The sequence below is a fragment of the Carettochelys insculpta genome, chromosome 5, assembly GCF_033958435.1.
Source record: "Carettochelys insculpta isolate YL-2023 chromosome 5, ASM3395843v1, whole genome shotgun sequence".
Lineage (NCBI taxonomy): Eukaryota > Metazoa > Chordata > Testudines > Carettochelyidae > Carettochelys > Carettochelys insculpta.
The window spans coordinates 126,683,914-126,701,998 of NC_134141.1; positions in this window are offsets into that span (position 1 = coordinate 126,683,914).

An 18,085-nucleotide genomic window follows, 5' to 3' on the forward strand; every position below is an offset into this window, starting at 1 on the left:
GTTGGGAAAAACTATTTCCCCAGGAGGGTGGCGAAGCACTGGAATGTGTTAACCTGCAGAGGTGGTAGAATCTCCATCCTAGAGTTTTTTTAAGTCCAGGCTTGACAAAGCCCTGGCTGGGGTGATTTAGTTGGGATTGGTCCTGCTTTGGGTAGGGGATTGGACTCGATGACCTCCTGAGGTCTCTTCCAGCTCTAGGAGTCTGTGGTTGGCACTCACCACCCTGAGACACTCCAGACAGCATGACAGAGGGCATGGAGATGGTCACAAGGTTCGGAGGCACTCCAGTCAGCGACTCCCAAAACCACTGCAGAAGCACATCAGCCCCATCCATAGAGTGAACATGGAGGGAAACATGAGCTACAAACCACTGTCCGGCGCTAAATGATGTTGGTCTGTCTTGGAAATTTCTCTAGTTTGGACACTGGGGTAGACACTGCAGTAATTAGAGAAATACGAGGGGTGCATTTCAACATCATCTATGGCACCAAATGGACAGCTGCAGAAGAGGTTATATGGTTTGACAGGTTATGGGCATTGCAAAAAAGCCTTTGGAATTCTTTGGCATACAGTAAACTCTCTCATATCCAGCATTCTCTCACCCAGCATGCTCGCAGAGCCAGCATTTTACCAGAAGTAAATTTTAGTTACATTTTTCAGAAGTACAGAACAGTCAAAGTAAATACAAATAAATCCAGCAAATACAGTAAAAGTTTACAGAGTACAATATTCTGATTATTGGTAAACAGAGTACTCTGCACACATTTTGGTTGGTTTCTTAATATCTAATTTTGTTTTTCTTTAGTGTTATGCATTGCTAGGTATCTCTATTATCCAGAATATTTGAATATCCAGCAGCCTCCTGGTTGTAATTCAGTAGGGCCAGGGCAGTTGGTAAGTAAATAAAATCCAGCACTTTGGTAACTAAACAATTTATATTCAACACCCCATACATCAGCATGCCATTGAATCCCTTAACCCAAAGTTACGCTCTTCCTCTATGTGCAGTGCCTACTCCATGCCCAGAAAACAGCTTTTTTCTACACCTCCCTCATGAAAGGTTGGGGAAGATGTAAGGTGGCTGGGCCTCTCCTTAGTTTGGATTTTACAAAATACAGAGTGCTTGGGACCTGCCTGACCCTGTATAATAGGCACCAAATGAAATTAATAGGTAGCAGATTTAAAACAAAAGAGAGTACTTCATGCAATGCACAGTTAATCTGTGGGACTCCTTGCCAGAAGATGCTCCGAAGACCCAGACTTTAACAAAGTTCAGGAAAGAGCTAGGTAAATTAATGGAGGACAGGTCTATCAATGGTGAGCCTGGCCTCTGTCAGAGGCTGGGAACGGGAGACAGGATGGATCATTTGACGATTCCCTGTTCTGTCCATTCTCTCCGGGGCATCTGGCACTGGCCACTGTTGGAGACAGGATAATAGGCTAGATGGACCTTTGGACTGAACCAGTATGGTCATTTTTTATGTTCTTATGATTGACTCAGTAGGCCAGCACTGCAGCAGCAGCAGGCACTGATTAGGAGCAATATGAATGCAGCCTCAGTGCAGACTTTGAAATGTATTAATATATCTCTAAGAACTGTGCTCTGTTTAATAATGTTTTTCAAGCAATTGCTGGAAGCATATAAGGTACTAAACTTGTTATGCCTTTAACTCAGGTGACCAAAGAAATGAAGTGGAGGAGGCCGGTCGAGACTGTTAAGCAGCACACTGACCTGGCCCATGCTACTGGAAAAGGGAATTTATAATATTGGGGAGGAAAATTTGCACTCTGCGAGGCCAGAAGGTCCTGCGCCTTCAGCATCACATGAAATTAACAGTGAGAACCAGTGACGGCTCTGCCCAGGTAGACAGAGTCCTCGGGAATTAGTATATGAATGCTTTGGAGAACAGAACATATGGGCAACACGACCTGAGTGTTAAGGTGGCAACAAGGATGGGATGGAAAGAATGTTCAAGGAGTAGCCAGGTCAATTTGTAACTGCAAAAACGACAAGGAGTCCTGTGGCACCTTAGTGACTAACAGATTAATTCGGCTTCAGCAACACACATACCCTGAGGTCATTGACAGAATGCCCCATTCCATTAAAATGTTGACTAACTGCTTTGTGGATCTGGAGTGTTTTGATGTCTGTTTTGGGCGTAAGCTGTTGTAGATAAAACTGACTTCGTCAGATGTATCTGATGAAGTGGGTTTTACCCATGAAAGCTTATGCTCAAATTAATCTGTTAGTCTTTAAGGTACCACAGGACTCCTTGTCGTTTTTGGTGTAGAGATAAACACGTCAAAGAATCCAGTGTGGGGGGGTCTGTGAATGCATCTACCTCCAAGGGAGGCTGGGCCCAGCTACTCACCAAGGAGAGAGAGGAGGAGGTGGTACCTCTCAGTGACAGTGGTGTGTGTGGTGGGGAACCCAACCTGTTCAGTCAGGACAACGCCCCATCAAAGGGAACCTGGACGCATTTTATCTGACCCTCGCCTCTCCATCACCCTAGAACAAGATCCATTGGGTGGAATTTGAAGTTAGGCAAATTAAGGTGCAATTTTTGCACAGGAAGGTCATTAACCCCTGGAACAACTGCCCAGGGGTCATGGTGGGGTCTCCTTCACTGACCATTCTCAAATCAATACAAGATGTTTTCTCTAAAAGATCCCCTTTAGTTCCAACAGGAATTATTTCAGGGAATTTTCCTGGACAGTTCTGAAGGAGGTCAGACTAGATGCTTATAGTGGTCTTTCTGGCCCAAGGAGTTATGGATCTACCAAAATATCCAGCACTGGTAGACCTGGCCTCAGTGGTACATTAGAAACTTTTGCCAGTACAATTTGAACCTCTCTAGTCCAGCACCCTCAGGACCTGACCAGTACCAAACGAGAGAATTTGCCATACCCCAGGAGGTTAATACAGCCTAGCAGCACTACCAACGCTCCACCACTTATTGGGCTCTTAGAAAATATTCGGGGTAAATAACAGCACAGAACACAGAGCCAGGAAAGGTGTCTAAACAAATTTATGGGACCATGGGAAACTTGGTCACACCCATGCAAGTGGTAACCTGGCTAACTAAAATCATGCTGGGTTATGGATGTTGTTAGACAGAGCCAGGCTAGAGAGGTTCTACCTGTGTAGTGACAGATGTGATTTTTTTCATGCAATTTTAATACCAGTAAAAGTCCTAAGGCACTTATATGACGACCACTTTTCCAGTAGAGACTAGCTAGTAGAGTAAACGTGGTCCTGGATCTCATGTAAAACCTGGAGTCTTCAGGACTGGTCTCTCCTTCAGTTGTTCCTGGGGGCTGGGAGCAGGGAATGTGATGGTATGACACCGACTTATTTTCACACTAATAAGTTAAATTAAAATTGAAAGCAATGCCATGCAACTAAATGCAGCCAAACAGGCCCCTGGTCTAATCAGCTCTTTCTACAGAAATTAAATGCCAATCTCTTTTAAAATGCATTTTGCTGTGGGCTTAATGAGGGCAACCAGGGAAAAATCAATTGGTCGTGTGTTTTGGAATTTCAGAACATAAACAATACATGCTAATTAGAAACAATCTTATGAATGACACACTGTTTTCTAATAGATTGTAGACACAAAAGGTTTGAGGCAGCTGCTTTAGCAAGGTAGGGACTGAGGGAAGCAGTAAATAGCTCCCACCTTTGGGAAACCCTCAGCCCAAATGGCCCTTTCATGACTCCTGGCTGATTCTATAAGGCTACGGACCTGTTGGAGGAACTCTGTGCCTTAAACTTACATTGTTTCATGGAGCTGCTGGGCAAAAGGAGCTACTGAGAATCCTGGGAAGCGGGAACTTCACTCCAACAGTGGGAACAGAGCTCATCTTTTCCTGTTCCTAGGCCGCTACCATCTGACAGAAAGGAGAATCACCATTAGCATTATAGTAACAGAGAGGGAGCCATGCTAGTCTATACACTATCAAAACAAAAAGCAGTCAAGTAGCACTTTAAAGACTAGCAAAATAATTTATTAGGTGAGCTTTCGTGGGACAGACCCACTTCTTCAGACCATAGCCAGACCAGTCTGGCTATGGTCTGAAGAAGTGGGTCTGTCCCCCAAAAGCTCACCTAATAAATTATTTTGCTAGTCTTTAAAGTGCCACTTGACTGCTTTTTGTTTTCTTTAGCATTATAGGGTTTAAGACACATAGTTAAGCAATTCTGATTTTATCCAGTAGAGGGCAGTGGTGCAAATATATAAGCGCCAGCTCATTTCTGTTGTAGGGACTCCTTTATCATAGTAGCGGAGCAGTCTATTACACTCTATGCAGCAGGGAAATATTCCCAGGTCCAGATGTGGACCTAAGGAACCCAAGTTTATGGCAGAACATCTGACACGGCATAGGAAACAGAAACAGAGTCTCCGGAATCCTAGGTTAGCAAACCACTCCTCGCTCCATCTGGTCAGACTCACCTAGCACTGAGATGAAAGAACAATAAAGGTGGTCACAGTTCTTTAGAGCTGGGACAAATGGTTTTTCAGCATCAGAGATTTTCCTGATTTTTTAAAATTTTTTTCCTGCTGAATTTTCTTTATATTTTGCTAAACGAGAAAGTGGAAGAGCCCCTGAATCATTCGTTTCAGTCAACCGATTTTTTTGATCTAGCATTTTCACGTTGGTTTCCCTCTTTCTCTCCCTTCTCCTATGCAACAGAACCCTGGGTAGAAACAGCTGGTGCAGAACTGGTCACTGAAGCTGCAGAAAGCTGACCCGGGCCCCAGTGACAGGCTGGAGAAAGGAAAACACTGAAGGACCTAATGAACTCAGCAGGCACAAAGGCACCAGATGGGTAAAGGAGAGAGAAAGAAAATGAAGGATCAGTACGGAGGAAGCACCGAGGACACAGCGAAGGTGTGTCCTTTGCTGGGCTCAGGAGCTTAGCACCCCAGGCTCCTGCTGAAGCTACAGCATGATCTGCCAAGGTGGAGGGAGACCCTTTGCAGATGAATCATTGGGTGTCTTACCTAAAGCAGCACTCTGAATTAGCTGGGGCACTGTCAGGGGTATCGGGAGGGGGCAGCAGGAGGCCGTTAGCCCATCACCTTTAAAACCCCGCTTTTTACCAGCACTGAGAGGGAGCACATGGGAGGGGGATGGATAGGGGTGCAGGGTGTTGGGGGTGTAATGGGATCCACAAACCATGACAGTGCATCCTGCTGGTCACAGCAGGAATTGGATCCGTTCCTCAGCAGAGCGCCGTCTTCTAGCCAGTATCTCTCCCGTCATCAGCCTCTGGCTTGGGACCTGCTTTGCTCCCTGTGCTACAGCATCCTCTTCAGAGCACTGGAGGAGCAGTATCAGCAGTCCTCGACCTCACACTGCTACTACAGCCAGCTACAATCAAGATCTCACCCCTCAGCTCTGGGGCAAGCCAGTCTAGAAAGGCCACACTCTAGTAGCTAGATGTGGTGGAAAGTGGAGGGAAGACCCAGGACTGCCCACTACTCTGGGTCCCAACCAGTGTTTCCTCTATTTTTTTCCACCTGAGGTCAGAATAAGTTTTGTTATGTGCACTAAAGCCTGTGCAGATGTGCACCACCCATAGAAACACATTCTACCAGCCATGGGTGCTCTGCTAATCAGCTGAGCCACACCTGAACCTGGCCACCCAAGCACTCAGCTTACAGGAAACATTGGTCTCGACCCGGGTCCCTCTGGCTTCCACCTTGCCCTACCCTCTTCCTTCCACTCCCTCTGACTGCTCCTTTCCCTAGGCCTCTTCCCCATAACCCTTCTTGGCCCTTGATATGCATCAAGACCACTGCCTGGTCCAGAACAGGCTGGGGCCTCCCTCTCTACAGGGAGCTAATGCTTCTCCCTTTCTGGCCAGAGTAAGAATGAGCTCCCCTGCGCTCCTGCAGCCCTTTTATAGGGTCTAGCCTGCCCCTGATTGGCTGTCTCTTGCTGTGCCCTGATTGGTTGTATTTGCACAGGCTCCCTCCAGCTTGGTGTTAACCCTCTCCCTGCTGGAGTGGGCAACGCTGCATAGGGAGAGAGGCAATGTAAGGGCAAGTCCTTGAAGCGGGAGTAGCACAGGGCAGGGCCTAGGGAAGAGGGGAAATGGAAGGGTAGAGCTACAATTTCGGCTTCGTCACATACACCCTTCAAGGGAGCTTCTGCCGCTCCTTGGGCTGCCACATCCTGTTGCCTCCCCTTTTCTCTGGCCAATAGGAAAAAGGGGATGAAGAGCGGGCATTGGGGAAAAGGCGGGAAAACCTGAAAACAGACGAAGTGAAGAATTTGGAAACTGAACGTTTTCAATCAAACATCCGGTGAACGTTTTCCTAGAAACAAAAGCTCCATTGTTCTCTGGCCCTGTAGGAATGACTGTAGCTTGGACAGCCCTGAACGTTTCCCCCGAAAATGTGTTTCTGGCTGTCCAGCCCACTCTGAACAGCAACGGGCCCTCTTGTACAGCAAGGCAATGATGCAGGGAGGGTTTTCCCCTTGGCTTTGCACCCTGAGAATGAATCGACAGGCGAGGAGGGAAAAGGGGTCACATCCCTGCCCACAAGGGCCCTCCAGAGCTGAACCCAGATGTCTCCACACTTAAGCTACCGGACGGGCTGCGTAGCTGGGACCTGAAACAGCTCCCCTGCTCTGTGGACCAGGGCTGCATAACTCATGTGAGTGGGCTAGACAGGAACTGGGCTGGGCCGCCAGAGCCCTGACCTGGGCCGACGTGCCTTTGGAGCTGACAGGAATATTTGTTTTCCACAGCTCAGCTCAGCTGTGCCATCTCCGTGGCGACAGCCAACAAGGGGATGGATGACGGCAGCGGGGTTTATTATGCAGACACCTCTCTGTTAGGAAACGGCTCGAGACACACCAGCTCGTCTCACTCGGGTCCCAGGCAGCCGGATGCTCTCGGCCTGGAGAAAACCTCCCTTTCGCTGTCCCTCCCCGAGACTTATGCACAGCGGTGCCTGGCCTTGGGCACCAGCTGCAGCAGGAGCTAGAGAGAGCATTAGCGGCTCCCTGAGTCTGTTATTGTGGTCCCCCAAAAAGGAGCTAGAGCTGCAGTTTCCACAGTGTGGCGTTTCCATGAGGAGTCGTTCCTGGCACTGGGCATCATAGGCTCTGATAAATCCCCTTGCATTTCTTCCCATCCCCGGGAGAGGTGAAAGGAAGGGTTACCACCCGGGATCACAAGGCACCCCTCTCCAAAGGCGGCTAAACAGGCTTCATGCTGGTTTTATACCACCCCCCACCTCGCCCCCCAGCATGAACTCCCACCTTCAGGACCGAGTTAAGGCACCGACATGTACGCGAATTGATACCATGTGCTCCCCCCGCCTCCCGGAGATTAGCCCCATATGGGGCCAGAGCTGTGTTCCCGGCCATTTGCGAGGGGGTTTGATCTAAATTTATTGCAGGCGTTTTTAAAATATATGTAACAACCCAGGAGAGAGACTTCAAACATTGCCGGAACGGGCCGCTTTGCATGAGCTTTAAAATATACGGCGCAGTTCATTATGTTGTAAATATATTGCTAGCCCACAGTGATATATACTTACAATATGTTCCTGCCCTGCTGTATTTTCCTAGGGTTTTCTGACACAATGTTAACCACAGCAATGGCCCCCAGATTTAGGGCTTGGCCCTGTCACAGGGGGTGGCCGTAGATCTTGCTCAGCAGCGATGGTGTGAAGTGGGAACTCTGGCACTCCCCATCTGGCAGTCACAATCTTGGGTTCTGGGCTCTGAAATTTTTCACACCCTCCCAGTGCATGCCCTCCACCAGGCCTGCCCATGGGGTGGAGGGGATGGGGGCAAAGGGGACTGCTGCCCCAGGGCCTGGTGTTCCAAAGAGGCCTGGACCTACGGCCACTGCTTGGGCAGTGGCACGATGACCCTTGGAGTTGTTACAGCAGTGCTGCTCCGTGCTTTGCTCGGCTCTGAGGAGCGAGGGAGCCAGCACCACTCAGACAGAGGTGCTAGGCCCCACCCCGTCTGCCCTGGGCCCCACCCCTTTCAGGGTATGCAGCCCGGCTGCCCTCACACCTTGCCCTGGGACTCATGGTGGCTGTTGGCTCAGCTGCTCCCCACCCTTGACACGATGAGTTTGAGTAAAAGGTTACACTCTTTAACCCGAGGCTTGTCAAAGTTCAGGACCCGTGAGAAGGGAAACTGACAGCAGAGTCCGAGTCATGGTTCTTCTCTCTGATTTTCCTTCATCCGGGGCAGAATAAATTTTGTTATGTGCACCCAGGCACATAGGGGTGTGCACCACCAATGGAAACACACACTGGAGGCTGTGGGCACTCTGCTACCAGCTGGGTGGCACCTAAATCTCTCCTGGGTGGCTGCCCAAGCGCTCAGCTTGCAGGGAACGCTGGTCTGGGTATTTTTTATTTGGATGCAAACCTGAGGAAAGTGCAAGGTGCTGTATCTCTGACCGCTGGGGGAACCAGAGACAGGCGAGACGTTCCCAGCTTGCCACAAACACATTCAGACAGTTTGCTCACACTGCATGTGCCTTCTGCTTCTCTCTGTCCTGTTTATCCTTGTCCTCCCACAACACTGTCAGCCAGCACGTTAATGGAGTGGGCCATTCTGTTAATGACCTGAAAGTCTGTGTTTTACTGAAAAGGAACTTTCACAGCCGTTTGGAAAGAGAAGCTGTTGAACTCCCTTTCACATTCAAATTCAACACCTTAACAAGTGGTTTGAACTGGGATGACAATTTTCTAGCTCATTATAGGGGCTCTTTTACATACTTCACTTTATCTAATTCTTGACTTTCCCCCCACTCCTTCTGCCCCTCTGCTCCCTGATTTGCTCAACTTGATAATAATTTTTCTGATTTGTCAACCTTGATTACTATTTTTGGTTCTCTGTGCCTTAAATATTGTCTGTTCTGGTGTGGCTATGGGCTGAAGAAGTGGGTCTGTCCCACGAAAGCTCATCACCTAATAAATTGTTTTGTTAGTCTTTACAGTGCTACTGGACTGCTTTTTTTTTTTTTTTTTACAGACAAAAGTGCATTGTAGTCTTATGCACCCATACAGGCCAAAACAGCTTCTACAATTAAAGCCCCAGCCCCTCTGTTTGCAACCCCTTGGGCCAAACAATTCAGCCTCCTCAGCCCTTCCATGTACCTGGAGTATTGGGCGCTCCTGCATGTGTTCCAGCCACCAGGCAACTGTGTGTTCTTTACACTTATTCTGGGTGGAAGGAGGTGGAAGCAGCTGATCCATAACAAGGAGGTTTTGCCCAGCCAACAGCAATGACACACTAGGATTGTCTGAGAGCTTCATCCCTCCAAGAGGAGAGAGTTCTGGGTGGAAATTTAGCAGCTGGTCTGCTGTAGACTGGGGGGACAGATCACATTGTGTAAATAAAGGATCTGAGGCCTAGGAAAGGGAAGGAGATGAAGAGGAGCAGAAGGTGATGAAGGGAGAGGGATGGGATGAAGTAGGGACAGAAGACAAAGGAAGGGAGATAAGGGAGGTTGGAGGCAAAGGGGCACCACAGGTCTACAGAGTTTTACGCTTTTTTGCTGTTGCCTGCTAATCCAATGCAACTCACCCGGACGGAGATTTTCCAGAGTTCAGCTCCCATGTCAGCATCTAAATAATGACCAAGTTCACAGATGCGCTCAGCACCCAGAAGCTCCCACGGTGAGACTTGTGAGCACCAAATAGGCTCCCAATGCACAAATCTGGCTTCTTGGCTCCTTCAAAATCCTGCCCCCCAACAGTGAGTTTCCAGCATTCAGAACTGAAGTTAAAATGTAGGAAACAAAATCCAAGAGAAGGAAGGATACTTTCAATGTGTCATTTGACTGAGGAACTCTCTGTCACTGGAAGTTAAGAAGGAGAATTTAGCAAGATTCAGAAAGACACTCGTGCTTTACAAGACTATCCGGAGATTTTAATTAATAACAAGAAGTTTAGCTGGGATTTTAAACCTTGTTTGGGACTCAAACCAACTGCTAACTATTAGAGACCAGGATGAGACCTAATGCAGAGGAAGGAATGGGGATAAATCATCCCACAGCTGCTATTGAAAACTTCTCTCACCTTCCTCTGAAGCTCCTGTTGCTGGTCCTTGTCAGAGGCAGAACACTGGACTAGACGGTCTGTGATCTGAGCATTTTCTGGGAAATCCTATGACAATTAGCTTCGTGGCAAATCTATTTCTTAGCTAACCTCCCCTGAAACTCCACAGAAAAGATCTACACCACTGAGCTGAGCCAAAGCCTGGAGATTTTCTGCTACCAAGAATGTGATGAGGCTGGAAAAGCAGGGGTTATAATGCCACACCAAAGGCAACCTTCACTGCAGTGGAAGCACTGAAGGGCACAAAGGGTTATACAAGATTACTGTGATACTATTAACCTTTAAACCGCCTGCCTTTCGTGGTGTTGAAATATGTCACCTTAATGTTGCACTAGTGGAGTTGTTATGCATGGAACTTCTTAATTTTATTTCAGACCACAAAGTTATTAGCAGAAAAAAGACACCTGCAACTGTTACCATTTCAATTATTCCATCGCTGGCTTTGAAATTCACACCTCATGAATGGGGCAGCAGAGGGGATGGTTTACACCTTTGCTTTTGGCATATAGGCAAGCAAGACTAGCTGGAAAAGCTGAAAATTAGGGGAAGCGATAGCAAAAGGTAGACCCTTGGCATCTGATCCTAATGCTGCTAAGGTCAGTTACAGCACTGCCAATGGCTAAATGTAGGCTCCTTGTATTCTCCTTCTGTGTTTTGAGCCTTTGAAAATGTGGTCCCATTTTCAAACTTTTTCCCACAATCACGAAATTAAAAAAAAAAAAACTTTTAAAAATGAAAGCTGAGATTCTCCCATGAGCACATGACTCCAGGAGCTGGGGCTTTACAAAAACACACCAAGTATCTTGAGACTCACAGGAAAATCATGAGAGTTAGCAGCAGTAGAATCAGGCATCTGCTGGTGTCTTCAGGGGGAACCAAGAGTTAAATAGTAGGACAGGTGCGTTGCAATGAAATATTTTCAGTCTCCTTCCTAGAGACTGCCTTGATGGGGAAACAGTGCATGAAGTCATAAGACTCATTAAGAAAGGGATAGAGAATGAGACAGAAAATATAATATTGCCGCTATATAAATCCATGATATGCCCACATCTTGCATACTGTCTACAAATGTGGTTGCCCCGTCTCTAAAAAGATATATTGGAACTGGAAAAGGTTCAGCAAACGGCAACAGATTAGGGGTATGGAATAACTTCAGTGCGAAGCTAGATTAAGAACACTGGGACTTGTCAGCTTAGAAAAGAGATGACCAAAAGAGGATGTAATTGAATTATATAAAATCAGGACTGGTGTGGAGAAAGACAATAAGGATGTGTAATTTACACCTTCTCCCAAAACACGAATCAGAGGTCCCAAAATGAAATTAATAGGAAGCAGATTTAAAATGAATAAAAGGAAATATTTCTTTGCACAAGGCATAGTCAACCTGTGGAACTCCTTGCCAGAGGATGTTGTGAAGGCCCAAAGTATAATAAGTTAAAAACCTAGGTAAATTCATAGAAGATAGATCCATCAATGGCTATTAGCCAGGATGGGCAGGGATGGTGTCTCCATCTGTCAGAAACTTGGAACACGTGACAGGATGGATGATTCCCTGTTCTGTTCATTCCCTCTGGAGTCCCAGGCATTGGCTATTATCAGAAGACAGGACACTGGGTTAGCTGGACCTTTGGTCTGATCCATGGCGTCCATTCTTATAAAAGGCACTGGTCTCGAGGAGCACTTAAAAATGGCACAGCCCAACTGAGCATGCTCAAAAGTATATTCCAAGCAAGCATGCTGACAGGTGATCTTTCGGTTACTTGATTGTTTACTGGGAATGTTTTCCTCATCCCAAGCTTAGCAAAGGGCCAGCTCCTCAGTGAGGACAGTTTCCAGGCAGAGTTGGGAGAGGGGCTCATCCAATGCTAATTTTTAGACCCTGGGAAGAAAATCAAGTCTGAAAATGCCTGAAGAGTAATTTACCTCCCACCTTCCAATAACTCAAAAATAGCTGGAAGGATTTTTGTCAGACTTTAAGGGGAAAAAGTCCTTTCTTCTCATCTGAAGCAAAGTGTGGAAAGTTTTATTCCTAACAGAATTTTTTTCACAGAGTTATGACTGTGTGACTCTAAGAGGTTAGAAAGAAAATCCTCTATGTAAGCATAACTACAGCATTTCCTATTGTGAAAGTTATAATATGTGAAACACGGTAACTCTACAGGCAATATATTCTTTTACATGAAGGGACTTGTCAGAGCCCAGTGTCTACGTACCAAGATTGATAACAGAGGAACTGGTTTTCCAGTTGACATTTATTTTGCAGAGATATTAATGAGGAAACTGTTTTTTCCCGGAGTTCAATTCTAGGGCATTTCCCAAGTCTGTTAGTAACCAAAGTAGCCCATCTGAATGCATCTGACGCGTGCACATGAGATAAGGACTACCCCGCCTTGGAAAGAATCGTCATGGGGCTGTGTTATGGCCAGACTATAACCTGGTTTTAAAATCCTGTAATCAGATGAGATAATGTTCCCTGCAGAAAAGTGAAAAACACTCTCCACCACATGAAACTAGAGCCATTATTTATATACAACCTACACCACCACCTGGCTATCTGCTACCGCATCTTTTTGTCTAGCCAGTGGAAAGAGGGCAGCATTGCTAAGGCTGGTGTATGAGAGGAAGTAAACTGAGCTGTGCGGATGCAAACACAACAATGCACGTATTGATGAATGCCATGGTGGTATAATTAGTATTGCTGGAGTGCAACAAACGCTTAAGGTACCAGTAAGTTCCTAGGTGTGCCATGACTCAGAGCCAGACTTGGTAGCTAGCATTCCAGCAGGCAAGCCTAGGAGCTGCTAGCTCTGGTGTGCCCCAGACATGTGGCTGAGGGAAAGTGCATTTCCCTAGGGCTGGCAGGGGAGGGGAAGGTTGTAGGTACGCTAGGTACAGACGCTCAGACAGTTACCGTTCCAGGTGAACAACAGCAGTTCTGCCTTGGGGAGCCCATTGGGTGTTACAGCTCTTCAGGCCTCACGTCTGGGCTGCCTTCTGCAGAGCCAGCTCAGCTCCAACAGACAGGTGCCTGCAGACTCCCAGGCCAGTATTGCTTAGTGGTGAATTTCATCGGGTTCCTTCTGCCCTTACCACCTGCCTAGCTGCTGCCCCCATGCAGGCCTGCATCCAGCAGTGGTGTCCAGCTGTCACAGCCAGTTCCACGTGAGGCTCTGCATCCCGTTGCTGCAGGTTCCTCTGTGCATCTGGCTTCTCTGTGGCTCCTAACTTGCCAGGAGGGTGCTATTTCCCCTGGGGGCCCATTCACTACACTGACCTGGACTGGAGAAAGGCAAAGTCTCATGGAGAGAGGGTTGATGGGAAGTGTAGTCCTCTGCCTTATTGGGTCATCACATGGGCTTTTTGTCTTCAGTTGATCTTTGCCCTAGCTACCCATCTGAACATCTCAAAGGCCAATTGGCCAGGTGTATATTGTTGGAGAGGAGGAAGGCATGGTCTTGGGGTTGCTGTGTTTGTTTTGCCTAACTCCCAAGCATCAGAGATTGGCCACAGCTGGGGATGGGACCCAGCTTGGACCGGTGCTCCAAGGCATTCGGAGAATCCATTTGGAGGCTTGGCTTTTGGGCTGGGTTTATACGCCTGGGGTCAAACTGCACATCAGACTGCGGGGCAGAGAGCAATGTCTCAGGCTCAGCCTGGTGTGGCCTTGGGAGGGTATTTTGCCTTCCTGTGCAGTGAGGGGCATAGATCAGCTGCTGGGATCAGCTTGGAATATCCTATTTAATTAACTCCCTCCCATCACAGGGCTTGGGGCTTTATAAAGGGACCGCAAAGGGAAACAAAATGAATCCACTCACAGGACGGTGGTCCGGAAACCCGCCATTTAGTTTACCTGCATCCCAAGAGAACAGGAGAATGTCCCACTGACTACCCTGGAAATCAGAAGAAGGGGAAAGTGGCCCTCACCAGAATAATCCAAGTAGCCCTACTGGTAGGGTGACCATACGTCCTGTTTTGGCTGGGAGGGGCCCTTTCTGAGCTCTGTCCTGGCCATCCTTTTATGGCAAGAGCGGGCTGCAGAAAGCAGCTCTGAGAAAGGTGGAGGCAGGGCCCTGATGTGGGACGGGCAGGGCTCCTGCAAGCTGCAACACCAGCCCCTGAGTCAGAAGGTCATCCTATCTAGAACATGCGCTGCTGCTCACCTGGGCCCTGCCAGCCTCAGCTGAGGGGAGCTCGGACACTCAGCTCTCAGGGAGACGAGACGAGTGGAAGGCTCAGGCCAGCCTGGTGGGGTGTCTCCCTCCCTACTGGGAGTCAGTGCCTAGCTGTCTATTACAGGGTTCTTACCCCTTTCTCTGCAGCTGCATGGGCTGGCCTCCATCAGAGATGGGCCGTCGGGATGAGCAGAACTCTTGTCTGAGCCACTCTGACTACTTCTGCATTCCTTCCCCAGCCCCTGCTCCTACTCCTGGGACTGAATAGATCTCAGACACCACATTTCCTGCTACGTCTTAACGACAAGCTGGCCTCTAAAGGCTGGGGTTTAGGGAGGAAGGGTTTAGATTTATTAAGAACTGGGGAAGATTTAGGGAAAGGTGGAGCCTATGCAGGAAGGATGGGGTCCCCCTAAACCAAAGTAGAACCAGATTGCCAGCACTTAAAATTAAAAAGGTCGTAGAGCAGTTTTTAAAGTAAGGGCTGGGGGAATGCCAACAGGTGTAGAGGAATACACGCATTGTACAGGGATTTCCCTTAATGGAGAGTCTATTAGAGAATCTACAATACAGGTAAGATAAATCTGACTCAGTGTGACACTGTTCCAAAAAAAAAAAAAGCCAAACAAACAAAAAAAAACCCCAAACCATTCTGGGAGGGATCAACAGGAGTGTTGTGTGGAGACAGAAGGGGTGCATTGACCCTAGGAGCTAACTTCTGAGTTAACTTCCAAGTTAGGCACTACTTCAAAGTAGCAGAGAGTCTACACACATTTTTCCTTACTTCAAAGTTCACTTCAAAGTAGGGAGACCAACTTCAAAGTCCTTACTCCCTTCCTAGGAATGGAGCAGTGCCCTACTTTGAAGTAGGGTGTGTGTAGATGCTCTACTTTGAAGTTGGTTACTTTGAAGTTATTTCTGTAGTGCAGACACAGCCAAGTAGTAATTCTTCTCTACTCTGTGCTGATTAGGTGTCAATGGCTGTATTGTGTCCAGTTCTGGGCACCACATTTCAAGAAAGATGTGGAGAAATTGGAGAAGGTCCAGAGAAGAGCAACAAAAATGATTAGCGGTTTAGAGAAGATGAGCTCTGAGGGAAGACTGAAAGAGCTGGGCTTCTTTAGTGTGGGAAAGAGAAGCCTGAAAGAGGACATGATAACAGATTTCAAGTACCTAAAAGGGTGTTACCAGAAGTAGTGAGAAAAATTGTTTTCCTTGAGCTCTGAGGACAGGATGAGAAGCAACGGGCTTAAATTGGAGCAAGGGTGGTTTAAATTGGACAGTAGGAAATACTCCCTAACTGTCAGAGTGGTGAAACACTGGAATAAATTGCCTAGGAAGGTTGTAGAATCTCCATCTTTGAAGGTATTTAAGAACAGGTTGGATAGACATCTATCAGGAATGATCCAGATGGTGCCTGGTCCTGCACCGGGGGAACTAGACTCAATGGCCTCTCAGGGTTCCTTCCAGTTCTAGTGTTCTAGGATTCTGTGATGAAAGAAGCAGTGCGAAATAAATAGGCCTTGTTTAAAAAGTGGAAGTTAAATCCTAGGGAGGAAAATACAAAGGAGCATAAACTCTGGCAAATGAAGTTTAAAAATATCATTAGGAAGGCCAAAAACAATTTGAAGCAAACCCCCCAAAAGTAATAGCAACATCTGTAAGTACATCAGAAGTGGGGAGCCTGCTAAACATCTCCCCCCACAACAGCCTTAGCAGGTGGCAGGAGGGGCAGAGGGGGAGCTTGGGCTCTGGGCATTCTGGGCACGACCAAAATTTCTGCAAATCTGCTGCCCCAGCCTTGGCTTAGGGACATGGCTGTGGCTCGGGACAGAAAGGTCTACTGGGATTCATATTCCCCCATCATCTATCCACGCTAACTCTGTTGTATTTATAGAAGGTCAAATAGGTGTGAAATGCTGTAAAAATGACATGAATAAAAATGACACAGAACTGATCATTGTCCTTGAGTTTGGGCACTGTTTTCTGTCTTTTCTCCCAAGGGTCTGTCCCAAAAGCAACTGACTTTTAAAAGGTGTCATTCCGTTTGAGAACAACAAGAAGTCCCGTGGCACTTTATAGACTAACAGATATTTTGGAGCATAAACTGGCTAATCCCAAATCCATCCATGAGCCAGGTTCAGCCTGCGGATTGTCTGCCAGATCCTGAGTCTGTGATGCGAGTAATTCCCCTGGGCCAGATAAAGTGGCTTTACGATCAGATTATGCAGCAGCACAGTGCCAAGTGGTTCCGCTTCTCCTGAGAATCTTGCCCACATGATGATCGATTTTAATATTTGAAGCATGTGACTAATTTGGCGGGTGCTGGGACCATCATTGCCTACTGGAATGTACCCACCTCTGGGGAGTGGCACAAGGCAGTTGTAGAACAAAGCAGTGCTCCACAAGAGTTTAGGAGAGGCCATGAGGGAAGATCATCATCATCATCGGCTCGCTATTTCCTTCCATCTTTCCCTGTCCAGTGCAGAGTGGCTTAGTTTCTGTAGACTAGCTCCGCACCAATCTACTGCATCATCTACCCATTCTCTGTGGGGTCGGCCTCTCCTATTCGAACCACCCATTATGCTGAATACCAGGGTCTTGATTTTTCGTTCTTTGCTCATTCTGCAAATACGTGCACATAGTTGTAATTTTCTTTCGGTAGCCAACTTATCGACCCAACCCCGATCACTCGATTGGTGTCGCGGACCTGGTTTATCCGGGCAACGTCCTCGGCGGCATCTTTTATCATTTAATTGTACTGGCATCAGATTTCATTCATATTGTTGTTTGACGGTCAGTGCATTGACACCCATCTGACCAACCCTCCCCCTTCACCCAGGCTTGGGACTGGCATGGAGCTCATAGAGTCTTCAAGGCGGAGTTATGAGGGAAGATGCGGGAACCAAATCTGCAGACAATTTATTGAGTCCACAGGTAATTAACCAAATGGAATTTTTTAAGGAGGCAGAGACCAAGGCAGCAACCCACACTCCTGGGAGCAACCCCTGGGAATCCAGCCATTCTGATGTCATTAGTGAGACTGCTGACCTTAGGGAAGGTAAGAGCTTTATCTCTCCCCTATGGTTAGAAAAAGCATCACAGGGTTTAATGCCTCAGTTATATTACTGAAAAGTTGGCGATATAAACATTTCAAGCAGAGCAAGATGTGGGACATAGAACAGAAAAAACTCTTTCATGCTGTCCTCAAAAAATACTGTAGCATCAATATATGGTGCTGCTCATATACTAGAGACTTACCTTTTCAAACCACTCATGAAACCAAGCCTCCTGAATGCTTTAACATCGTCCCCACCTGTCAAATACCACTAGGAACTATCACCCACCAATCCAAGCTGGTATGCTCCCATCTCCGGTGTGACCTCTTGCAGGACAGCAGTAACTAGGTCACAGGGCAAGGTTTCCAGGCGCTTTCAGCTTCAGTTTGATTGTCTGAGAATTTCCAATGAGTGTAGAACAAAAGACAGTGACTAGAAATTAAGTTTGAAAGAGGTATAAGGTACAGTTTTTTCACAGTGGGGATGGTTAACCACTAGAACAAATGACCAAGGCACATGATGGATTCTCTGAATCTACATACCTGGACTAGTATCAGAGGGGTAGCTGTGCTAGTTTGCATCCACAAAAACAATGACATGTACTATGGCACAAATACACTAACAGATATTTTGGAGCATAAGCTTTCAGGGGCAAAGACCTGCTTTGTTGCATCTGGAATTAAGCGGGTCTCTGCCCATGAAATCTTGTACTCCAAAATATCCATTAATCTATAAGGTGCCACAGGAC